The 27,702-nt window shown below is 43.8% G+C and overlaps 1 protein-coding gene across 1 annotated transcript in view; it reads right to left on the bottom strand.

Annotated features, from left to right (window-relative positions):
* LOC308525816 (testis-specific gene 10 protein-like) overlaps window positions 1–6,925 on the bottom strand; it is a gene marked incomplete at its 3' end in the record, with an annotated part of 115,002 nt that extends 108,077 nt beyond the window's left edge. Inside the window, exon 1 of the mRNA XM_081100663.1 lies at window positions 6,863–6,925. The remainder of the gene's footprint in view (window positions 1–6,862) is intronic.
* Window positions 6,926–27,702: the final 20,777 nt, after the last annotated feature.

The following is a 27,702-nucleotide window of genomic DNA, read 5'->3' as shown; positions in this document are numbered from 1 at the left end:
AATTAATAAAGTAGCAAATTTCAAAGAACTTGTTATTCATGGTTTTCTTATCTCTTTGGTGGACAGCTCCGCAGGACGGAGAAATTTACTGCCTGTGACTGTATTTTGTTTAACTTGCTGTTTTCAATTGTTTATTAGAATCCTCATAGGGGATATAACCTGGTCTTTCCCTCCATCCCTCATCCCGATTCTGAAAGCATCTGTAACTGGATTTCAGATGGTCTACAGGTTTTCTGTCTGCAAGAAACCTCCCTATGCACCCGCTATATTTCCAGGCCAACTCTGTGAGGAAAAGCAATGGGCCTGGGCTGAGACAAGGGGGGTGGGGGTGTTTGCAGTTATGCTGCTGGCTGCAAACCTAACAGGTCTTATCAATGAACTTCAAGGTTACAAAAAGTAACTGTAAGCACAGTCTTTCTCTGCCCTGGTTTATTCTTTTAACCCCTCCAATGCTGAATCAGACCGATACTTGTTCTTAGTTTTATCACAAAAGGTCTAGATATATCTTAAGAGTAAAAGTACATTTAAAATATGTTCATAAATATTAATCTAAAATTGCTGAATGTTCAGTTTTGGTAATCATTAAAGGATTAAGGTTTCTAAGAATAAAAACAACAACAACAACTAAACTCCTGCTAGAAAGGTGGAAAAGGAACAAAGCTAGAGTCCGAAGCCGCCCTGGTGATTTAGAACTGTTTTGTTAGGCAGACTCAGCCCCTGAGAGCCAGGTCAAAGAAGGGGGGCTGAATGCCTGAGCTGCCCACAAGGCCCGGAAGCCCCTGGTGGAGAAGAAGTGGCGCATGGATCAACGAGAGCCTACAGGAGCTGCAGCAACTGCTGGTGGGCACCGAGGTGAGGCTGGCGGGCCAGTGCCCAGGGGATGCTGAGCGAGCGGACGGGGGTCAGGGCATAGCCTGGCTTCACCTCCCTCCCCCACCTGGCACCCCCGCCAGCACAGGTGCAGGCTAAGCTGGAGAACGCCGAGGTGCTGGAGCTGACGGTGCAGCACATGCTGCAGGAGTGCTGCGGGGCAGGGCTTGTGGGCACAAGCAGCTGCAGGCAGAAGCCAGCGAGCACTTCGCTGCCAGCTACATCCAGTGAACCCCCTGCTTGAGTCCATACCACTGCAAAAGGGCAGCGGATTCCGGGATTTGCTGGGGGATGCTCTGGCCGAGCCCCTGGGAGACCCTAGGCAGAGCAGCTGGCTCACAGGAGGGGCTGATATCCTCTTCTAGTGCACTCCCTTGAAAGAGGCCTGGTTGCTGCTCTGCCACGAAGGAAACTGGTAGAAAGGCAAGAAAGCAGGGCCCTAAGGGTTAACAAAAAGGCACTCTCCCTGGACCTGGAAGCCATCAGGACTTTGAAATTCTCTAAGAGAGGAGTCTGACTCAGAGACTGGCTGAAACCTCGTTGGGTTAGAAAAACCGGAGGCTGCATATTGAACTTATAGACTGCAGTTTGCTGGGCAGAGGTCCAAGCCCAGTTATATAGGGGTTAAACTACCTGTGTACAGCAAAACAACTTTCTCCTGTGCCAAAATACATTTTAAGAAAATTGAATGCATGATAGACCAGTAAGCTGGGACAAGTAAAATAGGGAAACTGAGCAGAAATCCTGTCTTCCCTAAACCAATGCAGTTGGGAGTAAATGCTTTGCATTTGCCTCCCTAAACAAAGGTTAAATCCTTTATGTCAATCTTATTAGTGTCATTTGTTGTCCACACCCAGGGACAAATGAAGTTAGAAAATATGCCTTATTTTGATTAGTTCTTTTATTCAGGAGGAGCCAACCCGGTCCCTCCCTGCAACATGAATGATAAAAATGTATGTTAAGGAATTTTAAAATTGCTTAAACCTCGCTGCCTTGGGTCCAGTCCTGCCTGTGTAAGAAGGGACAGAGTAAAGTTTAGTAGCAGGCCAGAAGAAGAAACTGGCAAGGCCAAACAAACTACCCAGCTGCTATTGGCCAGAGCCGCCTGATGCAGACTTCCTCGGACTGGCAACAGCTGACTCTGACTAGGACAGACTGGGCTTTTTCCAACTGGGCCCCCATGAGCCGATGGTTAAAATGAAGATCCGGGGCCAGACTGGGAACTTTATGATTGATACAGCGGCAGAGCACTCGGTAGTTACTCAGAAGGTAGCTCCCCTCTCAGGACAGGAAGTCACCATTATTGGAGCTACTGGTATGGTACCACAGCTGCAGACTGTTCTGCCACCCCCACCGATGTCAGTTAGGCGGCCATCAGGTGGTTCATGAATTCCTATATTTACCAGTTGACCTGGTCCCTCTAATGGAAGCAGAAACCACTTTTGCCCCAGATGGCTCAGCACAGCCTTGCCTAGGTGAAGAGACCTCTCCAATGATCCTGTCCTTAGCAGTGCCGAGAGAGAAAGAATGGAGACTTTATACCCACCAGCCAAAGGCCCCCACATCTGTTCTTGTCAGGCCCCCATCAGGGGACTTGGGCAGTGTTCCTGTTATCTGTCAAAATTCCCAAGACTGTAAAAGTACTTGTTCACTGAAAAGATGTAAATATGGATGTTTACTTGATGTTTATATGTCTACTTAGGTATAAATATTTGTAGATAAATAGAACCCCCGATTAATTTTCTGGTGTATTCTGGAGCAGCCTATTCAGTCTTGACAGAGCCAATGGGACCAGCAACATCTAAGAAGACACCAGTTCTAAGAGCCACCGGACAGACTGCCTTTTTCCTTGGACATCAAAGAGGACTATGGACCTCAGAAAGAACACGGTAACTCATTCGTTTCTAGTCATGCCAGAATGCCTGTACCCCTTACTTGGACGTGATCTCTTACAGAAATTATGAGCCATTCATAAGCTTGTTCAAGATGCCCTGCCAGTGCCACCTCAGACTCTGTACATCCTTTCCAGCCTGGGGACTCGGTGTGGGTAAAGAAGTTCACAACCTCAGGACTCACCCCAACTTGAAAAGGACTATACCTGCAGAAAATTGTATAATAGACTCAGATGATGCCTGCATCTTCATAGACATGGCTTCAGAAAGACAAGGACAATTTTACCTTATATAGAAAGGTCAAAGAGTGGACTTTAGTCACCTCCCTAAAATGTTTGTATAGCCCTACCATGTGTCATGTTTGATAGCATGAGATTTAGCTGCCTGAAGCGGCCATGGTGCCAATATTATGTTTCATTGTATTAATATGTTGTATTAACCTTCAATTCTCTTACAGGTTTAAATGTAGCTGTAGCTGTGGACCGGTGATGGTCTAGAGTCCTTGGTAGTTTTTGGGAATAACTGGCAAGTGTCCAGTCTCCCACACTGAGGGACATTGTTATAGCTATGTGTTAGCTGTCCTGGAAGGGGACTATATGGGATGAACCCCAAAAGTAAAGGGTGTCTGGCTGCCAAGAGGGCAGATGCCCAACTGGACAAAGAAGAATACCCATCAGGTTTTGGTCTCTATTGAGAATCTATTGAGAAACAGCTGACAGTTGGCAGCCTGTGTACTGTCTTGCAGGCCTGCATGACTATGCCAATGTCAGGGGTGGTACAAACCTCGGCTGTAGAGAGCTGGGAAAGGCCTATTTAGAATGGAAGGTCTGAGGCATAGTTATGCATTTTTAAAGGACTGACAAGAAAAATCAGAAGATCTTGGAGCAGATCAGTATGTTTTTCTCCTTATATAATTCCTCTGAAATCTGGCAATGCTTAATAAGTCATGGCAATACATTTCTTTGCATGAAATCAATAAGACTGGTTTTCAGTAGTGATTTTATTAACCGGAAACTTTGACTGGAGTATCATGTTTTAAAGAAACCTGTCTGAGCTCTGAAGACTTGAAGCCGGTAAGAGTGCCACAGAGAAAGCCTGGTATCCTGCTTGGGAGCCCTGAAGATGGCTGGCGCTGGAGCGTCAGGCCCATGACCTACCATCACTGGCGGTTGGTAAGAGTAGAAGGGGAGCAATAAGGACGCCTCTGCGTCCCTGCGGAACCCCCACACACTCCGGGCCACAACGAGTAGGAGGGCTACTGAGATGGGCCTTAAAGCCTAGGGCATGGGCTCAGGTGGAGTTGCTACAGGTGAGGGATTCACCTAACGCAGCAGATACTGCAGGCAGGCCTGATGGCAGCTGGAAAGCTTGGCTTCCTGGCCCTACGGGGCACATTAAGATTCAATCATGAAATTCCAGCAAAGGTAGTCAGTTACCATTCTTGTTGTGTTTATGCAAACATCAGGCCAAATTGAATACAGTAGATAAATTAGTCTTGATTTGGCTTTTTGATAACCATAGAGGAATTTTAAGGAGAAAAATCCTATTTTAATAGAGGTTGTTAAAACTGAAATGTTTTCTTTCCCTTCCACCAGACCATTTGTTATAGTTTGTCTCTGCCAGATCACAAGCCCAGCTCCTTCTGTGCCCAGGACAGCAAGGAGCCTGATTGGAAGGTGACCTCTGACCAGACACACCCGCTGCAGATCACCCTCAAGAAGACAGCAGACCTCGGCAGACCCCTTGTAGTCCTCCTGATGCTGTTGACTTTAGGCCCTTGCATTATTAACAGACTAGTCCAATTTGTCAAGAAGTGTATAAAAATAATTCAGTTGATAGTTCAGTCTGTCTCATGATTGAGCCGGAAGTTCCAAGACAAGGGGGGAATGAAAGGACAGAACAGGACTGATAGCTGTGTCCTTAATCCCTCTTCCAAGAAAAAGCCACAGAATGTATCAGTTACTCAGCTTGCCCTTATCTTGGCCAATGGGAAAGCGAAGGAAACTAGCCCAAGGCCAAGAGTATGCTAGCCACGCCTGTCTTTGTGTAACCAGACCCTAGCTGCACCTTGCCCTTGCGTCACTAGCCCCCAGCCCTCACTCAACCAACCGGAATCGGCCAAATCAGTGGTCAGAGTGTGCCCTCACCCCCTAACCCCAAGCCCTATAAATTCTTTGTTCCCTTGGGACTCGGGGCTCTCTCTTGCATCCAGTAATGGAGGCAGGGGGTGGGGGGGAGGGACCAAGTCCCGGGCTTGAATAAAAGACTCTATGCTTTTGCATCGGACTTGGCTCCCTAGTGGTTTGTCTTGGGTGATCTTGAAATCTGGGCATAACAGTATCATGGGGGACACATATAAGAAGCTTCACAGCAGTGTTCTTCACATTCACGAAAACTGTAAAATCTTTAATGTCCACCCAAAAGAGGATAAATTCTTACAATAGAACACTAAACAAACTATAAGCAACAATACGGATAAATCTTAAAACAATCTCCAGTAAAGAAACAAAATGCAAAGAAATAGGAAATTTTCATTTATATAAAAGTTCATAAACAAACCCAACTAGAATGTGCATGTTCACCTACAAAGATGGAGGAACAATAAGGAAAAGCGAGGAAGTGGCTATCATAGAGGCTACATCGGGGGAGAAGGGCGTGTGATGGGAAAGGGAATAAATTTAGTAACACCTGCTCTAACTGCCTCTGTACCTGGAGGACTTCAAGAGGAAATTATCCTACAACAAACTGGACCAAGCAACTGGAGAAGAGATAAAGACAGCAGGGAAAGCTCTACAACTGATCAGATGCTGGGCTAAAGCAATGGTTTCTTTCTCTCTTTTCTTTTTCTTTCTTTTTTTTTTCAGAAGAGAAACAAGATATATTTGAGAAGCTGCCATTAAAAGTGCCAAAGTTTATTTAAAATAAACACTGCATTTATGTACCTCCCTCATTATTTTCCACTAGTTAAAGCTGATTTAGTTCATTAGTTCATGGGTTAATTAAAACACAAACAAAAATAAGCTTTATCCAGGAGGCAGGTTTGAATGTGACACTCTCCTTTTACATTTATAACGAACCTATTTTCCTCTACTTAAAGACCGACTGTTATTTATTTCCTTACAACCACAAAAGGCATAGTTGAGATGCCAGTAGAGGGCATTTAAACACCCAATACCGGGAGGTATCAGGGCATGGAGGGGAAGAAGGAAAACGCGGACACCGTCATCTTTGCAAACTTTTCCTGATGCCGCGATCCTTGACTTTGTTTAAAGGGAAAGAAGTATTCCTGAGCGTATCTGGGTATCAGGCCCATGACGGCCTCGGCTCTCAACTGCCTCCACTAGTTTCAGACAAAAGCCCGCTCACCCTGCCTTTCCGGGGCACTGAAATTACATGGTTTTCATGAGGACGCCCTTCCTCTCGGCCCTTCGCCCCCGAAGTCTGCCAAGAGCTCAGAAGTGAGAGGCTGGGAGTCGGGAGCCGGGCTGGGCTCCCCTATCTGACTTCCCAATGCTCAGCTCCGTCCGCGGCGTCTCCAAACCCCGCAACCCAGCGCAGGGCGGCAGGACGCCCAGCGGTCACCATAGGAACTGGCCAGCCCTGCGCTCCCGAGAAAGGGCGGCGGGAGCAGGGCGGCGGGAGCAGGGCGGCTCCCGGAGGGCTTCCCGGGGCCGAGCTCCGCCGCCACTGCCCCTCACAGCAGCTCAAGCCGCGAACCCCTGCCTCGGGGTCACCCCGCCCCGACCCCACACACGCCCTGGCCGCTGCCTCCTCAGAGGCCTTCCGGCCCAGGAACTGCTGGGCCCCCACCGGGCCATCGCCGCGGCTTCTACCTGGGGCGCCAGGTCCCTCCCGGGACTTCGCGGCCCAGCCGCCTCCTCGGAGCTCATCCCGGCGCCTGCCAGGCCGCCGCCTCCCGCAGGGACTCAAGTCCCACCCCATCTCCATCCTCCGCCCTCTCCCCGCCCTTCCCACCCGCAAATGGACCCGGCCCCGCCCCGCTGGAGGTGCAGGTGGTGGCAGACGACACCTGACGGGAAGGAGGCGGAGCGGTTAGCACCGCCCCGCGCCGCCGTCGACTCCGCCCTCACGCTCTGTACCTGAGGGGGGCTCGTCCTCCATCTTCCTGGCGCCTTCGCTCTGCTTTGGTCTCACGCGCCCCCAGTCCCTGTGCGCACGCGTACCTGGCTCGACGCTCCTCGCAGGGACTACGAGCCCTGCGCGCGCACCCACGCACGTGGCGACGCGTCCGTTCACGTGCCAGCCCTAGCAGACGCCTAGGGAAGGCCTCCTCTTGGTCCATCCGCGCCGCGCAGGCGCAGGCCCCACAGCGCCGAGTTTCCACAGGAGCGTCCGGTCTCCTAGTAACAGAGGCTAGCCCTCTTCCCTGGCAGCGGTACCTGGATGGATGCGCATGCGCATCCCGCAGCTTTCCCAAAGCTCTGGAACACCTGCAGCTTTGCTGCCAAGGCTTTGTACCACTTTCCCCATAGATCAGGCGCCGGTCTGGATCCAGTGAACTCCTCATCCCCCTGAGCTGCTCGTGGGTCCTGGGAGGTTGGCGCGATCTCCTGCCGCAGCCGAGTGTCAGGGAGCCTCCAGGCCGGGTCCTGCCAGAGCACCCAGGGAGAGGGCCGGTCTGTTCTATGGGCGCCAGGGCCTGCAGTCTGCGAGGGTCAGCTCTGTGTCAGGGTTGAGTTGGGAAGTGGCAGCACTAGCAGTGAAAGCGTAGATTCCTGATTGGTATCCCTTCTCCACACGCTGGTCCCTTTCCAGAAAAACTGGTTAACCAAAAAAAGAAAGGGTACACTCCGCAATTGATATTTAATGTTGTATCGACTGTTTTCCTGTCCAATTCTCTTATTTAGGGAACGCTATTTTAACTTAACCAGGAATATCATTGTTGGCCATCCAATTATGTTAAAATTAACCCCATTACCTAAAAGTGGATAAGTTAGTTTTTGAAGAAAATGGCATTTTATTCTGGTAAATTTTTGGATCCCAGCTTTAAAAAAACACCTTTGTAATATTTATTTATTTTTGTTTTTTTATTGTTTTATTGCTTAAAGTATTACAAAGGGTGTTGCATATGTGTCCTTTTTTCCCCCGCCCTTGACAATCCCCTGGCCTCCCCTACCTGTAATATTTCTTAATGTTTAACATGTACCACATTCTCCCCCCCCCCAAATTTTTATTTGTATATTGTTGACAGTATTACAGATGACCACCCTTGCCCCACTTCACCCAGCCCCTGCTTGGTACCAGGCCTTCTCTAAACTATAGTCTTTGTCCATGGGCTATGAATATATGCATATATGTTCTTTGCTTAATCTCTTTCCAGTCCCCACAACCCCAGCCCTCTGAGATTTGTCTGTCTGTTCCAGGCATCCATGGCTCTGGATCTATTCACCAGTTTATTTTGTTAATTAGATTTCACATATAAGTGAGATCATTTGATATTTATCTTTCTCTGACTGGCTTTTTCACTTAGCATAATAATCTCCAGGTCCATCATTGCTGTCCCAAAGGGTAAGAGATGCTTCCTTTTTAAGGCTGCAGGGAATTCCGTTGTTTAAATGTACCACAGCTTTTTTATCTACTCATCTACTGGTGGGCACTTAGGCTGTTTCCACATCTTAGCAATTGTAAATAACACTGATATGAACATAGGGGTGCATATATTCTTTCTTATTGCTATTTTGGGATTCTTAGGGTATAGTCCCAAAAGTGGGATCGCTGGGTCAAACAGAAATTCCATTTTTAATTTTTGAGGAGACTCCATATTATTTTTCTTAGTGGCTGCACCAGCCTGCATTCCCAGACTGGTTTATTGATGGCAACCATTCTGGTACATGTGAGATGATACCTCATTGTAGTTTTAATTTGCATCTTTCTGATGATTAGTGACACTGAGCACTTTTTCATATGTCTACTGGCCATCGATATGTCCTGTCCTGTTGCTGTGTTCTATGAGTTCTTTATATATTTTGGAAATTAACCTCCTATCCAATGTATCATTAACGAATATTTCTTCCACGCAATGGGTTCCCTTTTCATTTTGTTGAAGGTTTCCTTTGCTGTGCAGAAGCTTTTTAGTTTGATGTAGTCCCATTCATTTATTTTTTCCTGTTTTTCTTGCCCTTGGAGATGTATCCATGAAAATAACTGCTCCATGAGACATCTGAGGTTTTATTGCCTATGGTTTCTTCTAGGATTTGTATGGCTTCGTGACTTACGTTTAAGTCTGTTATCCATTTTGTGTTTATTCTTGTATATGGTGTAAGTTGTGGTCTACTTTCATTTCTTTGCATGTACCTGTCCAATTTTCCCAATTCCATTTATTGAAGAGACTGTTTTTACTTCATTGTATACTCTGGCCTCCTTTGCCAAATATTAATTGACCATAATGTCTTGGGTTGATTTCTGAGTTTTCTGTTTTGTTCCATTGATCTATATGCCTGTTCTGTGCCAGTACCTGGCTGTTTTGATAACAGCAACTTTGCAGTATAATTTGATATTCAGTTTTGCGATCCCTGCAACTTTGTTCTTCTTAAGATTGCTGTGGCTATTCAAGGTGTTTTTTGGTTCCATATAAATTTTTGGATTATTTGTTTTAGATCTGTGAAATATGCCATTGGTATTTTAATAGGGATTGAGTTGAATCTATAGATTGCTTTAGATAATGTAGACATTTTAATGATGTCAATTCTTCCAATCCATGAGTTGAGTAAACTTAAGATTTTGGTAAATTAAACATATTGTGTAGATTGTTTAAGAAATATGCCCTTTCCATCTCTCTCTTTCTCATTGTTAATGGTTTGAGATTATTAACGTTCAGGAAGCACCTATAAAATACCATTATTCATTTTCATCTTAATGTCATCACAGAAAATTTTAATGTGAGAAGTAATCACCACTGAATATGAATGCAGTTTAAGACAGCGTTCTGAGTAGAATATAACAGAATATTTTACCTCATTCTTCTGTAAAATGTTGACAAGTACTTCATTTGTCCTTAAATGTCTTCTTTTTTAGAAAACAACTTTATTGAGATATAATACAATATCATAAAATTCCCCCAATTAAAGTATACATTTCAGTGGTTTGTAGCATATTCAGAGTTCTGTAACCACAGCTTTGTGGTTACACAATGTAATTTTAGAATCTTTTTATCACGGGCCATTCACACTTACCCCAACCCCTACTACATCCTGGCAACCATGAATCTCCTTTGTGTCTCTATAGATTTGCCTATTCTTAATATTACATGTACTAGTATATAGAATCATGTAATATATGGTGCTTTGTCACTGGTTTCTTTCCCTTAAAATAATGTTTTCAAGGTTTGTCCATGTTATATGTAGCATATATCAGAATTTCTTTATTATTTCTGAACTAGAGGCCTGGTGCACGAATTTGTGCACCAGTGGGGTCCCTCGGCCTGGCCTGTGAGATAGGGCCAAAACTGGCTCTCTGACATCCCCCAAGGGGTCCTGGATTGCGAGAGGGCACAGGCCAGGCCGAGGATCCCCACCAGTGCATGTTCAGGGCTGGGGAGGGACGCAGGAGGTTGGCCAGCAAGGGAGGGACCACAGAAGGGCTCCAGGGCATGTCTGGCCCATCTTACTCAGTCCTGATCAGCTGGACCCCAGCAACAAGCTAACCTACTGGTTGGAGCGTCTGCCCCCTAGTTGTCAGTGCACATCATAGCGAGTGGTTGAGCAGCCTTAGAATATCATTAGCATATTACGCTTTGATTGGTTGAATGGCCAACAGACAATCAGACACTTAGCATATTAGGCTTTTATTTTATAGGACTAGAGGTCTGATGCACAAAAATTCATGCACTTGGGGGGTCCCTCAGCCTGGCCTGTGCCTTCTCACAGTCAGGAGCCCTTGGGGGATGTCCACCTGCCAGCTTAGGCCCGATCCCCCAGGGAGCAGGCCTAAGCCGCAGTCAGACATTCTTAGCACTGCTGAGGAGGTGGGAGAGGCTCCTGCCACCGCTGCTGCACTCACAGCCATCAGCCCGGCTTGTGGCTGAGCAGAGTTACCCCTGTGGGAGTGCACTGACCACCAGGCGGTAGCTCCTGCATTGAGCATCTGCCCCCTGGTGGTTAGTGCATGTCATAGAGACCAGTGGTTCCTGGTTGTTCTGCCATTAAGGTCAATATGCATATTAACCTTTTATTATATAGGATAATAGTTCATTGTATGACTATACCACATTTTCTATCCATTCATCAGTTGATTGCCATTTGGATTGCTTCCATTTTTTGCCTATTGTGAATAATGCTGCTGTGAACATTTGTGTTCAAGTTTTTGTGTGGACATATGTTTTCATTTCTCTTGGGCACATACCTACAAGTAGAATTGCTGGGTCATATGGTAACTGTTTAATCTTTTGAGGAACTGTTTTCCAAAGTGACTGGACCATTTTTACACTCCCACCAGCAGTGTATAAGGGTTCCAATTTCTTCACATCTTTGAAGTTTTTAAAGGAATAGAGAGAGAGAAACATCAATGAGAAACATCGATCAGCTGCCTCCTGCACACCCCCTAAAGGGGATTGAGCCTGAAATCAGAGAATGTGCCCTGACCAGGAATTGAAGGAGGAACTCTTGGTTCATGGGTTGATGCTCAATCACTGAGCAACACTGGCTGGGCTAAACTTCTTTTAATCAAAGAACTTTAAAGCTAGAGAGGGATTTTGAAATCATTTTGTTCTAACCCAATTGCAGATTGAAGTAAAAGTGCAAAGAGTTCATAGTTCAAATATCTCCCCTGAACTCAAGCTTTATTTCCAGCATGTGTTTATTCTGGGCATTAATTTTAAGTATCTCCTTTGGATATTTAATTATGAAAATGGAAATGTTTTAATGAATTTTATTGACTGTTTAGCAAATTTTTATGCTGTAAGCCCTTTTTAAAAAATTGACTTGATGATAAAATCTTAGATAATCACATAGAATAAAAATCCTAAAGACAGTTTTAAATGTGGTGAGAAATGTGTTAATTATTCTGTGAATTTTGGAGCAATAGATGTGTTTGGCGATTGTTACTACCTTTTCTTAGAATTTTTTGTTCTGCTCTCAGTACCTCCCCTCCCCACCTTCACCACCTACTAGAATGGTGTGATAGAATAAGACTAGAGTAGCAGCACCCTTTGCCAGAAAGTTACTGTACCCAATATTTGTAATTATAAAGTCTTTTTGGTTTAGTAGAGTCAATATGTGCATTTATAATTTATGTAAATAAATGTTTTATAATACTACTTTTTGCAGGGGTGGGCAAACTTTTTGACTCGAGGGCTACAGTGGGTTCTTAAACTGGACTGGAGGGCCGGAACAAAAGCATGGATGGAGTGTTTGTGTGAACTAATATAAATTCAAAGTAAACATCATTACATAAAAGGGTACGGTCTTTTTTTTTTCAATAGTTTTATTCATTTCAAACGGGCCGGATCCGGCCCGCGGGCTGTAGTTTGACCGACTGATCTATGATGATATTCAAAATTGTCTGAAATTAGAAAATTAAAAATCTAATCATCACTACCACTTTTGAGGTTACTTAATTAGCTGTTTTTGGAACTGTTACCATAAATGGCAGGAACAACTCTGAGGTCCTGGTGTATGTTACCAGCAATGACACTGTAGCAGATGCCATGTCACTTCCCAAGGTCTCCCCACATCACCTGGATGGCTTCTAAATGTTTCTATTGTTAGCTACGTTTTCACTGATGTTGAAACATACTCATGAGCTGCTTAGTCATCAAGGATTGATAGTTGAATGAAATGTTTCATTTTCCTTAAAGCATATTAAAATCTAAATGGCTCAACTTCTTGTTTATTTTAAAAAACTATTACAGGTAGAAAATATATATGTACTTTTCCCATATTTATGTGTCTTAAACCTGAATTATTAAACCATCCAATGTAATAAAGAGCTAATATGCTGACGGAGAAACCAAGATGATGGCATAGGTAAACACCGGAAATTGCTGCCTCACACAACCACTTCAAAAATACAACTAAAAGACAAAACGGACATCATCCAGAACCACAGGAAAGCTGGCTGAATGGAAATTCTACAACTAGAAGGAAAGAGAAAAGCACACTGAGACTCAGAGGAGGTACGGAAGTAAAGTGCAGAGGTATGGAGGCGTATGTGGAAAGGGCTGGCAACTGAGGACACCGTTGTCTTTTTCAATTGGGAGGGGTCTCAAGCTCTCGACTGCTCTGAACTCCAGTTCCGGGCAAGTCTCTGGGGACCCAGACTCATACAGGGAGAAATTGGACTGTCTGGCATCAGTTGGAACTCAAGGGTGGCTTTCTCTCAGAGGTGCCTGCAGCGATTACCGAGGGACACTGAGACCAGGGCCTCTTAGGGTAGGACTGAGGATCAGCTATAGCTGTTTGCTCCACCCTGTAGATTCCCAGAGACCCCGCCCCACCCAAGCTGTGTGCAGAGGCTTTTGCATATGAAAGGCCTGGCCTTTTGCAATCTGAAAATTACCTAACAATCTGCAGCTGGGTCAGAGAGACCCAGAACTTCCAAAAGAAGGCCCAAGGCCCCACAGCAGCTTGCATTGCTTCACAGCTGGACCTCATCTAGGCATCTCCAAACCCCAAACAAAGAAGAGGAATCTTCAGATCTCTCCATAGCTCCTGCTGGGTAGCCTCAGGCAGAGGCTAAATTAGCACCTCCTTAGAGATCCAAGAGCCAGTGTACCCAGTGGTCAGAGTGGGACCATCCAGATTACAAATCCTCAGATCGATAAGGGACACACTCAGGGCACAGACTCAGCACCACAGCCCCACTGAAGCAAGTCTTGCCCCAGAAGGGTGTCTCCAGCAAAGAAGTTCTCCCACTGCAGACACAGCTGATTCTCACTGCCAATTGGCCTGGAGGTCAATTCCTCCCAGTGATACCTACAACAATCAAGGCTTAACTACAACAAGACTGTGCACAAAGCCCACAAAGGGGTACACCAAGAGTGCTCACCTCAGGTAACTGGGGAGGCTGAGCCACTGGGCCCTATAGGACACCTAGCACAGAAAGCCACTCTATCAACACAGGGAAGCATAAAAAATGTGGAGACAAAGAAACAGGTCACAAATGACAGAAATGGAGGAAAGCAAACGACTGGATATAGAGTTCAAGGCCACGTTTATAAGGTTTTTCAAGAATTTTCTAGAAACCGCTGATAAATTTAGTGAGACTCTGGAGGATATGAAAAAAGACCAACTAGAAATTAAGCATACACTGACTGAAATAAAGAATATTATACAGAGATCCAACTGCAGACAAGAGGATCTCAAGAATCAAGTCAAAGATTTGAAATACGAAGAAACAAAAAATACCCAACCAGAAAAACAAAAAGAAAAAAGAATCCAAAAAGACGAAGATAGTGTAAGGAGCCTGTGGGTCAACTTCAAGTGCACCAACATCCGAATTATAGGGGTGCCAGAAGAAGAGAGAGAGCAAGATATTGAAAACCTATTTGAAGAAATAATGACAGAAAACTTCCCCTACCTGATCAAAGAAATAGACTTACAAGTCCAGGATGCACAGAGAACCCCAAACAAAAGGAATCCAAAGAGGACCACAACAAGACACATCATAATTAAAATGCCAAGAGCAAAAGACAAAGAGAGAATCTTAAAAGCAGCAAGAGAAAAACAGTCAGTCACCTACAAGGGAATACCCATACGACTGTCAGCTGATTTCTATACAGAAACTATGCAGGCCAGAAGGGAGTGGCAAGAAATATTCAAAGTGATGAATAGCAAGAACCTACAACTAAGATTACTTTATCCAGCAAAGGTATCATTCAGAATTGAAGGTCAGATAAAGAGCTTCACAGATAAGAAAAAGCTAAAGGAGTTCATCACCACCAAACCAGTATTATATGAAATGCTGAAAGGTATTCTTTAAGAAAAGGAAAAGGAAAAAGGTAAAGATAAAAATTATGAACAGCAAATACATATGTATCAACAAGTGAATCTAAAAATCAAGTGAATAAAAAATCTGATGAACAGAGTAAACTGGTGAATATAATAGAACCAGGGGCATAGAAAGGGAGTGGACTGACTATTCTTGGGGGAAAGGGGTGTGGGGTGCAGGAGGAGACTGGACAAAAATTGTACACCTATGGATGAGGACAGGGGGGGTAAGGGCAGAGGGTGGGGTGGGAACTGGGTGGAGGGGAGCTATGGGGGGAAAGAAGAGGAACAACTGTAATAATATGAACAATAACGATTTAATTAAAAATAAAAAAAGATAATAATTCTTCCAATCAACCCCAATTCTATTTCCTAAAAATCCGACTTAAATGTAATAATTCTACCTGTGAGCTTATATCCCATTATTTTAAAATTTAAAAAATATGATAACGTAGGTTTCCATTCCAACCCCACAATCAATTATCTATAACACTTAAACATCATATATAAGTAGGAAACTGCCATGTTCCAATAGAAATTTTTTAAAAACTTGACTTCCTGATTGGTAGACAATTAATGAGTGTGTTAGAGCCTTTTTTATTCATTTGTATGAGTTGCCGTGACCCAGTGATGCCTCTCTGTGCACCAGAACATCTGTCCCTTTGTTGACCCTTAGTCTTCTTTTTAAAGAACATGTAATTCTGATATTTTAGCAATTTGTTTGAAATGTAACTTGAGACTTACCCATTTGTAATTTTCCTAAAATATTTATGTGGAGATTTGGAAATGCATATGTAAATTTTTCTTGTATAAACTTTGGCTGAAAAATGTTGCACTGAGGAATATACAAATACTATGGTGTTAGTTAATTAAAAACCAAGAGAAATGTTAAGAAAATCAAGAAAATGTTAACCAGAGATGCTGCCTGCAGAAATGCATGTAATATCTTAGGTGCTACCCACAAAGCACCATGGGGATGATGACTGTTTTCTAGTTGTATAATGCTTTTTGTGCATTTATTCTTCAAATCCATCCATTCAGCTTAACAATAACTCACAACCTTCAGACCAACTTAAATTCCATCCTTTCGAAGATTGTGAAATGCTCAGCATCTCTCTGCTGCCAGGTTCCTTGCCCAGACTCTGAAGCCCATACAAATCATCTTTTTCTAAAGATCGTTTACTCTCACTAGTGAAAGGATCTTCTTGTTTTATTGAAGAAGAAGGGAATGTTCAGAGAAACTTAAGAAGCAATGCACCCCGTGGTCCTGATGTTTGGGCACTTCTTGCACATAGAAGCTCTGAGCTTTTACAATGGACATGACACCTCCCTCCAGAGCCAGGGCTGGCTTATTTACAGGTTTGGAAATAGAGACAGCGCTTCCCTCAGAGTGAAGGAAGACAGGCTTGCTTATTCTCTAAGGCAGTAAAGACGTCTCCCTCTGAAGTAAAGGGTAGACTTGCTTACCACACATTAGACAGATTCATGTTTCCTGCGTTCCTGTAGCATAATCATAGGGCATATTCCTTTTCTACAACTTAACGGATGGCATGTGAAGGCACCTGTGTGGGCCCATCTATGTCCCCTCATAGGACATAGGCATAGAGAGAAACAGGGAGGGGCTGAAGTCCTATACAGGTGAGGGCTGAATGGGAGAGTAGGTAGAGGAGAATGGTGGCAGGGGCAAGTACATGCCAAGTCACAGAGGAAATTTCTCAGGTCTCAAGTCCTTCAGGTGCTTTCATGTAAAAATAGGGGAATCATGTCCATTATACAAGGTTGAGTGAGGTAGGTCCACCTCACAGAAGCATGAGTGGCAGGAAAGCTCAGGCTATGTGGAGTTCTAATGACCCCAATGACCCTTGATCTTATATAATATCCCCCTTGAGTGTGAATAAACCTGTAACACAATGAGATATCAATGCCTAAATTATGTAATTCTTATGGCAAAGGGATTCCTGAAGATATGGTAAGGTGACTGTTCAGTTGACTGTGAGTGACTAAAAAGTGAGATTTCTGGGTTATGACTGAAGTGGGCCCATCTAAGCACAGAAGCCACACAATTTTCTCTGATTGGTGACATAGGGAAGTCAAGAAATTCAAAGCACCAGATAGACTCATTGTGCCATTGCTGGCTGAGGAGATGACGGGGCCTCATGCCGATGCCTGCAGCCCAGAGTGGCACCTGAGCTGACATCCAGAGAAAGGGGGCCCCTGCTGTTGTCTGCTGTGTGGTCTCACGGCAATCAACAGACCTCTTCTTAAGCGATCCCAGTACTAGCCGGGACCGGGCTGTGTTTAAAAGACTTTATGAAGAGGTGAGAAGGGTAGAAAAAGGAAGATTAATTACCCTGAGACGTGGACACTCTTGAATCTGAAAGCCCAGACCACAGCCCATCCCCTGCCTGGTCCACAGCCTGATGTCATGCATCAGGGGTCAGTTTATCTCACCAAAATGTTAGTCCTCTAGAACAATGCTTCTCAAACTTCAGTACGCACTTAAGTCACTTGGAAATCTTAGTTAAATGAATATTGTGATTCAATTGGACCTAAAACGCTGCATTTCTAACAGGCTGGCTGGTGATGCTGAAGACCTTATTTAGAATATCAAAGCCTGGAGTATGCCCTTCTCACTAAGAATGCCAGGTCAATACTAAGAGAACTGGAGAGAAGAAGGGAGTTCTTTTCTGTTCCATATATTTATCCAACTCTAGTACACATGTAGCTTTGTTTCACATTGCTATCCTGCATTTTTGTGAGAATTAAATTTACCTACTAGAGTACAGCATGTAGAACTTTTGTCTTTAGCCTTTATAAGTATCCAGGCCAAACTATTGTTTTCCAAAGTTACTTACATCGGCTTATTTTTTCCAACCTCTTCAGTATGGTTGTGTGATTCATTGTGAAAAAGTTAAATTCATTTGGTGCCATTTGCATTCTATCTTGGGATCCTTCCAATTTTATTGAAATGTCATGCTGTACATCTTAAATATATACAATTTTTATTTGTTGATTATACCTCAATAAAGCTAGGAATAATAGTTTTTAAAAGGCTATTCAATGGATAGTCTTTTAAGAAATGGTGCAGAAACAATTTGATTTCCATATGCAAAATAAATTAGCCTTGGCATCTTACTAAAAATGAAGTTAAAAATGGATTGTAGATCTAAATATATAATGCAACATTATAACACTTGGAAAAAAATATAGGGGATAATTTTGTGACCTTGAGTTAACCAAAGATTTTTTTAAAAAATTATAAACTATATTAGAGAATAAATGGATAAAGTTGAACACGATCAAAATGGAAGTTTTTGCTCTTCATGGGACACTGCCTTTTCATATGAAAATATTTCCAAATATTTCTAAAGAAGAAATTTTATCTAAAATACATAAAGACCTCTTATAGCCCAATAACAAGACAATTTAATACAAAATGGGCAAAAGATTTCACCAAAAAAGATACACAGAGGCAAATTAGCACATGAAAACTTTCTCAACATCATTCATTATTGGAGAGAGGCAGATTAAAATCACAATGAGATGTCACTGCACACCTATTAGAATGGCTAAAATTTTCAACCCATGTTTTGAAAAACAGTGTTTTAGGTTATTATTAAAACTGAATTTACCTTGCAATCTATTGATAGGTATTTCTCTCAAATAGAGATACAAAAACAAGCACACAAAAACTTGTAGCCAAATGCCTGATAAGCTGACCACCCTATTCCTTTCTTTGAATTTCACACATTTGCTTACATAGACTTGGAAAATCCATGCAGTAAGGAAACCTGCTTAGCTTTGCATAACTTAGTGTTTTCTTTTTTTCCCATTATATTTTTATTGATTTGAGAGAGAGAAAGGGAGAAGGATAGAGAGATACATTGATGAGAGAGAAACATTGATCTGGGGGTCAAGCCCACAATTAATCCTCACCCAAGGATGTTAGAGAGAGTGGAAGGGAGGGGGCAGCGAGAGAGAGAGAAACATTGATGTGAGAGAAACACACTGACTGGTTGTCTCCTGCATGCTCCCTGACTTGGGCCAGGGATGCAGCCTGCAACTGAGGTCCCTGCCCTTGACCTGGAATTGAACTCATGACCCTTAGGTCCTTGGGCTGACACACTAACCACCTAGCAAAACCAGCCAAGGCAGGCTGCCTTTTCTTAATTTAACTATTAAATTAGTATTTCCAAAGCATATATAAGCAACAAAATTAAACAGGAAGGAGAGAGTAATCTCACTTTCTTTCTTTGTTCTTTCTTTCCCTAGTCCTTCATGAGACTCAACTATATGTCCTAATCTTTGGTGCATTGAGATAAACTGTGTCTTTCCAAAAGCATTCCATTTTGCTTTAGTGAGTTAGAATGCATGTCAGCATTTTATATCCACACAGCTAAGGCAACCTAAAAGAAGCCTGTGCCCTATCTCAGGTACCTTTTAGGTACCTTTGAGCTGTCAGTAACCCAATAGGAGTATGGACGCTAGAAGAGGAAATTATGGGGAATTCAGATATCCATACTAATAAAAGAAAAAAATGGTAATTGGCGTACGGCGCTACCCTTTTCATTGGCTAATCAGGGCTATATGCAAATTAACTGCCAACTAAGATGGCAGTTAACTGCCAACAAAGATGGCGGCTAATTTGCATATGTAGGCACAATGCAGGGAGGCGAAAGGGAAAGCAGGAAGAAGCCCCCTGCCACTGACAGTGATCGGAAACCCAGGGGGGAGCTAAGAGCTGGGGGGCAGGGCAAAGGCAGCCCTGGGGCCGCCTTTGCCCTGCCCCCCGGCCATGATCGGAGAATCAGGCGCCTTTGCCGCCCTGGCCAGTGATAGCAGGAAGTAGGGGTGGAGCCAGCGATGGGAGCTGGGCACGCTCGAAGCTGGCAGTCCCGGGAGCTAGGGGTCCCTTGCCTGGGCCTAAAGCGGAGCCCACGATCGCGGGGCCGCTGCCACTGCGGGTTCCTGCTGCCCGGGCCGGACGCCTAGGCCAGAGGCGTTAGGCCTGGGCAGGGGCAGAGCGGGAGATCCCGGGGAGCTGGGAGTCCCCTGCCCAGGCCTAATGCCTCGGCCAGAGGTGTTAGGCCTGGGCAGGGGTGGAGCCTGCAACCGCGGGGAGCTGACACCTCTGCCAGAGTCCTCAGGCCTGGTCAAGGGGCCGATCCGGTGATTGGTGATCGGAGGGTGATGAGGGTCAACTCCTCTGGCCGAGGCATCAGGCCTGGGTGGGGGGCGGAGCCGGGGATTGGGGGGATATGATGGTCCCCTTGCCCAGGCCTGAAGCCTGGGTCAGAGGCGTCAGGCTTGGGCAGGGGGTGGAGCAAGCGATCAGAGGGAGGTGGGGGTCCCCTGCCCAGGCATGATTCCTGGGCCAGAGGCCTCAGGCCTGGGCGGGGGTCAGAGCCAGTGATCGGGGGGAGATGGGGGTCCCCTGTCCAAGCCTGACACCTCTGGTAGAGGCATCAGGCCTGGGCAAGGGGCTGATCAGGCGATCGGAGGGTGATGGGGGTCTACGCCTCTGGCCGAGGCATCAGGCCTGGGCAAGGGGCAGAGCCAGCAATTGGAGGGGTCTGGGGGTCCCCTGCCCAGGCCTGACCCCTGGGCCAGAGGCATCAGGCCTGGGCTGGGGGCAGAACCAGTGATGGGGGGAAATGAGGGTCCCCTGCCTGGGCCTGACACCTCTGTCAGAGGCGTCAGGCCTGGGCAAGGGGCCGATCCTGCGATTGGAGGGTGATGGGGGTCAACGCCTGAGCGCTCCCAGTATGTGAGAGGGGGCAGGCTGGGCTGAGGGACACTCCCCCCACACACACCCAGTGCACGAATTTCGTGCACCGGGCCCCTAGTTATATATAACAGAAAGTTTCTCATACAAGTTTTTAAAAATTGGGTGCTCCTACAAATTGTAGTACCTCCACCTCCTCTCTCAAATTGAGGAAGAGCAGTTTTCAGTGAGAGAAAATAAGAGATTACAAGTACTAGGTGACAAGAATATTTTTTATCAACCGTGTCAATAGAAGTAGAGTCCTGACTGCTTGGAAGGCATTAAATTATGGAGGGTTCAGTGGGACTGAATGGATATAGGGGGAGGAAAGATAGAGACTGCCTGTCTACCTCTGTTCTAGACTTCTAGGTGGAAAGGTTCATGAGAATTCATCAGGTGGAGTAAATTTATAAAATGGTTCAAGACAGAAAATGGTCATAAATAATGACTATGAATTTAGCAATTTATCCTCTGTGATCAGTAACAAAAACTTCAGTGTGACTCTAGGTATAGTAGACAATGTTGATTGACTTGACAAGAGCTATTTCTTTAAAATTCTCCTAACAAAACCTCAATTTTTTATGAAAGGCAATAATAAACCCAGTCCCAAGAAATAAGTCCTGATTGAAAGTAAATTATGGCAATCTCAATCCCTTCCTAGTGGTTGAATAGACTAGAACTGCAACCCGTCTTTGGCCAATGAGAGGTAAGATCATATCAACCATAACGTTATGAGAAAAAATGTTTCTCCATAATAAGAGTGTATGAAACATGAGAAGGAAGTCTTTTTTCCCTCCCATTCCCTTGTTCACTGCATTGGAAATTGTCAGATGATGCCCAGGGTGCTGAGGTTATTTTGTGTCAATGAGGGAAAGGTCAAGACAACCAGGCAGATGTCAACCTAGAGCCCGGTCATCTCGGAGCTTCTGGTCCACCTGAAAAGTCCTGTTGCCCCAATTCTTAAGTGAATAAATGAATTTCTGTGTTATTCAAACTGCTTACGGTTGGATATTCTGTTATAGCCAAAAGTATCATAATTGATACAGCAGGGAAGCAGAGACAAACCTAAAGGAGGAAAGGTAAGCCCCAGAAAGACCAAAGTCATACCTTAAGCAAAATGGCAGAAGGCGCTGGGATTGAAGGTCACCCAATATAAACGTTCAAGATTGGAGTCAACAATGGTTTGTATGAGCAAATCAAGGGAACGAGGAACTGTTTGCACTTGAGTTCCTGCGCTCAGCATTGTGCCGGATTGGGGTGGGGGTGATGTGCTATTCTTGAAGGCATAGTTGAGTTTCTAGTCATTTCAAAAGCATGATGATTTGAATCAAGCATATAACCTTATGGTGAACTCCTAAATCTGTTTAAGTGAACAAATGAGTGCAGGTTCATTTATGGTATGGACTGATGGTACTAGGCAAATCGCTACCTGGTTGAATACTTCCTGGATCTGTAATGCAGAATGTTAACATTTAATGCTTTTCCAAGCACTTTTTGTTGTATGTTTTATACTACAGAGTGTTAGAGATAAGAGTGTCATTATTTGTAAGTTAATCCAAGTAGGAAAGCACATAAAACACTTAGTGTGGAGATAGCAGGAATAGAGTTCAATGTTTAAATTAAGAGCAAAAATCTTGGAAGTAGTGGAAAACAGGAACAAAGCATTAACAAAGCTGGAATAAGAAACATCTGGATGGGAAGGAGAGGTTTGGGGAAATCTCTTCAATACCTGCTGGTGTTCAATACTTTCCTGGTTTAAAAGGGGTATTGAGGTTGTTTCATTTAAGTAATGGGGGGTAGCACAGATACATAGCTAAGAAGAGGCAGAGAAGAAATCAGAATCTGGTTTACCAACTTCTGGTCCAATTCCTTTTCCACTGATAGCCATTGTTCAGTTACAGCTGCAGCCAAGGAAACTAATGGTGAGGAAAGGTGGTTCCAAACTCAGAGTCAGACCCCTCGGCTTCCCATACCAACCTGCTGATGTGCTCAAAATTCCTCTTACTTGGCTTCTCTTAAATGACCTTGCAGCTAAACGCCTCGGGTCTCTACCCATGCACAAACCATTAGCTCGCCTGGCAAGATAATGCAGAGAACGAGAACTCAAATTGACAAATGGACCTTATCTGGGGAGATGTTATTTCCTATTAAGTCACCGACTTCCTATTTTTTTTTTTTTTTTTTTTTTTTTTTTTATAAAATTGCTGAGAGTGAAATGAGAGCAAGGGCAACTTCAATAGAGGGGTAAAGTTTACCTGTTGCCTACTGGCTCTCCTATGGTGTGGGCCTCTCCTAGAGAATATCACTTTTAAAATGCTAATTAAATTTTTAACACAAAGTAGTTGAATGAATACCTGTTTGATTTTTTTCCTCTTTTCTTATATTTAGGAAAAATATGTCAATTTATTTAAAAATATTTCAATGCCCTCTTCTCATTCCTTCAAACACAATGAATCCCAACCCCTCCACCCATGCAAGAAACTTCAAAGACATGACTAACGAAGACCTGGGTTTGCTCCGATGGACGGAAGGAGAAGGAAGCACTGGGCGTGCTTGCTGAGCTACGGAAATGGCCTGGGACTCCTGCAGTTGCATGTGCTCACTTATTAGGATAACACACCATAGACCTATCTTCCCTCACTGGACTTTCTCGGTATTGGGGAATGTGGTCACTTACACAGCCCAGAGCCCTGCAAGGAACATTGACACTCTGTGTTTGTAAGACACACTCACAGGTCGGGCAGACGGAGGGTTGTCCTTTTCAGTCACCCCGTAAAGCCAGTGAAGGAGCTGGACTGCCAGGTGCCCAGGAATATTGTCATTTTATTTTTCTATCCTGCAACTCCTAAATGGGCTTCTCCTCCTCCTCCTCCTCTTCTTCTTCCTTCTCCTCCTCCTCCTCCTCCTCCTCCTCCTCTTCTTCTTCCTTCTCCTCCTCTATCTCCTCCTCCTCCTCCTCCTCCTTCTCCTCCTCTTCTTCCTCCTCCTCCTCGTCCTCCTTCTCCTCCTCCTCCTCCTCCTCCTCTTCTTCTTCCTTCTCCTCCTCTATCTCCTCCTCCTCCTCCTCCTCCTCCTCCTCCTCCTCCTCTTCTTCCTCCTCCTCCTCCTCCTTCTCCTCCTCCTCCACCTCCTCCTCCTCCTCCTCCTCTTCTTCCTCCTCCTCCTCCTCTTCTTCTTCCTCCTCCTCCTCCTTCTCCTCCTCCTCCTCCTCCTCCTCCTCCTCCTCCTCCTCCTCCTCCTCCTTCTCCTCCTCCTCCTCCTCCTCTTCCTCCTCTTCTTCTTCCCCCTCCCCTCCCCCTCCCCCTCCCCTCCTCCTCCTCCTCCTCCTCCTCCTCCTCCTCCTCCTCCTCCTTCTTCTTCTTCTTCTTCTTCTTCTTCTTCTTCTTCTTCTTTTCCCACTTCTTCTTCTGCTTCCTCTATTTTTAAATGGCTGGGCTTGAAAATTTGCTAATAATTTTAGAGGAAATTAAGACAAGTTTGAAAGTCCTACTATAATTACTAAGCAATTTAATCTATATATCTTTTTTAAATCTCTTAGGTCAAGAGAGTTTTCAGAAGACTTCTACCAAAGTCCCCAAAAATATACATTTTCCCATAAAAATATACATAATCCCATACAAACTATTTTAGAGAATAAAGAGGAAATAGTCCCTAACTGTGACAGATAATAATAGAAAAACATTTTCTACATGAAGGACTAGATGTGCTTCTAGTTACGTTTCAGATGTAATTGGTGGTCCTCTCTCTTTGGAGATAGGCAGCCTATCCTAGAAAGGGTACAGGAAACTTACCGAACATCAGTTTAGAAAAGTAGATACTAGCTATTCATTTCATCTATTTATTTGAGAATGAAAACCTCACATGTAGTATAGTCAGATTTGCCAATATGCAGTATCTGCCAGAATGAGCAAAGATGTAATATTTGGTATATACTTATACTAACAGCTTATTTGTTATTAGACATTCAACTTTAGCTCGGAGTCCTGTGTTTTATCTGGCAACCCTACCTAGGCAGAAATGCTGAGTTGCTCCAGGCCCATTTGAAAAATTTTGGCCAAAGTCCCATCCCCCTTTCAGATGAGGGAATTGACCAAATACTTTCTTTTTACACAACTTATGAGGCTGCAAAGGTGACAACAGTGAGGTAGTGATAGTATGATGATCTAAAAATATTTTGTTTCATTAAAATTCTCCTTCACTCGCAGAAGTGGTGCTTTTCAAATAAAATATCACCTATTCAGTTTTTTTGTTCATTCAATTACTATTTATAGAAATCCTGCCAGATGTTAAGTCTTCCCAAGGGCAGTCTTGATTGAAGCCAGAATGTCTCCAGGCCTCAGCACAGGAAGCCCTCTGAGACCCTTTCTCTACTAGTACTCAGGAAATTCATTCCACTCAGCAGCCCTAGGGATAAAGAACTAATCATCTAGTCTATGCAGTGGTGTGGTACTCACATTGTTATTGTCTGGTCTATGGTAAGATAAAGATGGAAAGCAGAAATAAGATTTTAGAAAACTTTATAACAATTTGATAGATGAATTTGTCTATGGCATTTAAACTTCTAAAAATGAGTTTGTAATATATACACTTTTTTGTTTTATATTTTGTTTTTAGTCATTCTTTTTAAAAAAGACTAACTTTTAGGATAGTTTTAGGTTTACAGAGTTATGTGAATGTGGAGGAGCTCCATAAATTATTTGGAATTTTTCTGCATGAAATACTGGTCTTTGCATACATATTAATAGATTAATATAATATTATATATTATTATAAATATTGTCATAAATAAATATTAATACTATATTAACATGTAAGTAATTATATCCTAATTGATTCATGGATATTTGCATTGTATTACAATCCAATACTATGTGATTTCTTTTGTTGCTGAATTACTCCCAGCTTTGGTCCTAGGGAGTGCTTTCAGTTGGCCCCTCTGTTCCATTGACACACAACCCCAATATTACATTTCCTTGCTTTCTTCCTTTCTGGCACACTGAGACGCTCCACTTTTATTTTATATATTACCTTCTGTCTTAGGTTCAACCATTTCTTCAAGAAGCTCTTGTTCCGTTTATTGGAGAATGACATTAGAACCAAGGCCAAGGTACACGGGATGTCCCAGTTTTTGAGTTTTATATTCCTCTTCCCCCAGATTTATGGAGGTATAACTAGTATACCAAAATGCACGTAACTAATGTTTACAATTTAGGAGTCTGGACGAATTTAAACACTTAGGTTGCTATCACCAGGCCCAAGTTATTAGCTATTCCCATCACCTCTGAGAGTTTCCTTGTGTTCTACTATTTGTTTAAGTGTTTTTCTTTTTGTGCTAACAACACTTAAAATGAGAGCTACCCTCTTAACATATTTAAGTGCACAACACCTTATTTGTTAACTACAGGTGTGATGTTGTGCCAACGATTCTCAGAGCTTTTTCTTCATCTGTTGATAGGAGCGAGGAATTTCTGGCCTTTATTCTATTTACGTGGTATATGACATTGGTTGTTTTGCATATGTTGACCCTTCCTTGCACCCCAGAAATAATTCCCACTTGTCTTGGTGTATGACCCTGTTAATGGTCTTTTGAAATTGGTTTGGTATTATTTCGTTGAGGATTTTTACATTTGTAATTATCAAGGTCATTAACATGCCGTTTTCTTTCGTTGTGGTGTCGTTTTCTGGACAGATTCAAAATGGTTATTTTTCTCTTCAACACAAGAATCTGGTGGAGTTTCAGAAGTAAAACCCATGAAAGAGTAGCAACCTCCCTAAGACTGCAGCCTCCTGCAGTTTCTCACTCTTAATCCCAATCCACACTCAGCATTCCGCAGTGTGTCACAATTACCATTTAACGTTCCTAAGCGCTCAAGGCTCCAGCAGCTCCAGCTCCAGCAGAAATGAGAAGGCCCTGTGCTCTGGAGCCTCGGCAGGTGTCAGGGTGATGAGTGCAGGAAAAGTTGTTGGTTTTCAAATTGTTCCGACTTTTTTCTTTACTAAGAGTAACAACTTCTAATGCTCTACATTTCAGCTGTTACCACAGTCCAAGTGGTTAATATTTTATAAAAGTTATGGTCCAATTTAGATTGCAAATTAAAGGAAACAACCAATGCTCTTGACCAGTAATGTCGGAAGTGCTGTTATAAAGGGTGTCCCAAAATTCACGCAAGATTTGAATTTAATGGTGCTTGCTATCACGACATGATAATCCAGTTTTTTGTGCCTAAATTGCAAGATATGGATGTGGACGACACGTGGTTTCAACAAGACGGTGCCACATGCCATACAGCCCGAGAAACAATTCAATTACTGCATGAGTCATTTCCTGGTCGTGTAATTTCCCATTTTGGTGATCAGAATTGGCTGCCCAGATCATGCGATTTAACGCTGTTGGACTTTTTTCTTTGCATTTTTTTGAAGTCTAAGGTTTATGCCAAAAAGCCCACGACCACCCACACCTTGAAGGAGGAAATTGAGCGCTGTATCAACAAAATTCAGCCACATTTATGCAAAATGGTCATGGAAAATTTCAACAAAAGAATGCATATGTGCCAGCAAAGCCCTGGAGGCCATTTACCCATTATCCTATTCCATACATAACCCTATATTATATACTTTATGAATCAATAAAAAATTTACAATTTTTAATTATAAACTTGTGTTTTCTATCAAATTACTTCTTGTGTGAATTTTGGGACAATCTTTAGTAGCACCATCATGGGCTAACAGTAACCCCCGATGCTGCTGGTGCCACACCATCAGGAGGCGGGGGCAGCAGAGGGTGTGGAGACCAGTTTGTCTGCACACGACATGAGTCCTATGTGAACAAGGCCGACATCCTCATCACAAATGTGCTGATGGGCACGTCCCTGTGGGCATTGTCCCAGGAGCCTGAATGAAACGGAACCAAGGGAGCACCTAGATTTTCTCCCTCACCCACTGACTCCTCAGTCTTGCTATGAGACTGGAACACAAAAATGCACAAGTATTGAATAAAATTTTTATTATTACACTCGGAGACTTCAGGCCATTGGAAACAAAGAAAGCCTGAAATGAGGGCAAGGAGGAGGGAAGGTCAAAAAGAAGAGGGTGGGTTTGAGGGTGTGCGAAAATATTCCTTTCCGGTGAATCCTCACTTGGTCCCAGGATGAGCTGCATCCCAAACTCAGGCAGCTGGCTCCCACTGACCTGATTCTTTTCCTTCTTTTTAAAATTGATTTCAGAGAGGATG

This window comes from Myotis nattereri (assembly GCF_964212035.1).
Source record: "Myotis nattereri genome assembly, chromosome: 10".
Classification (NCBI taxonomy): domain Eukaryota; kingdom Metazoa; phylum Chordata; class Mammalia; order Chiroptera; family Vespertilionidae; genus Myotis; species Myotis nattereri.
This window is presented reverse-complemented; position numbering and strand designations above follow the sequence as displayed.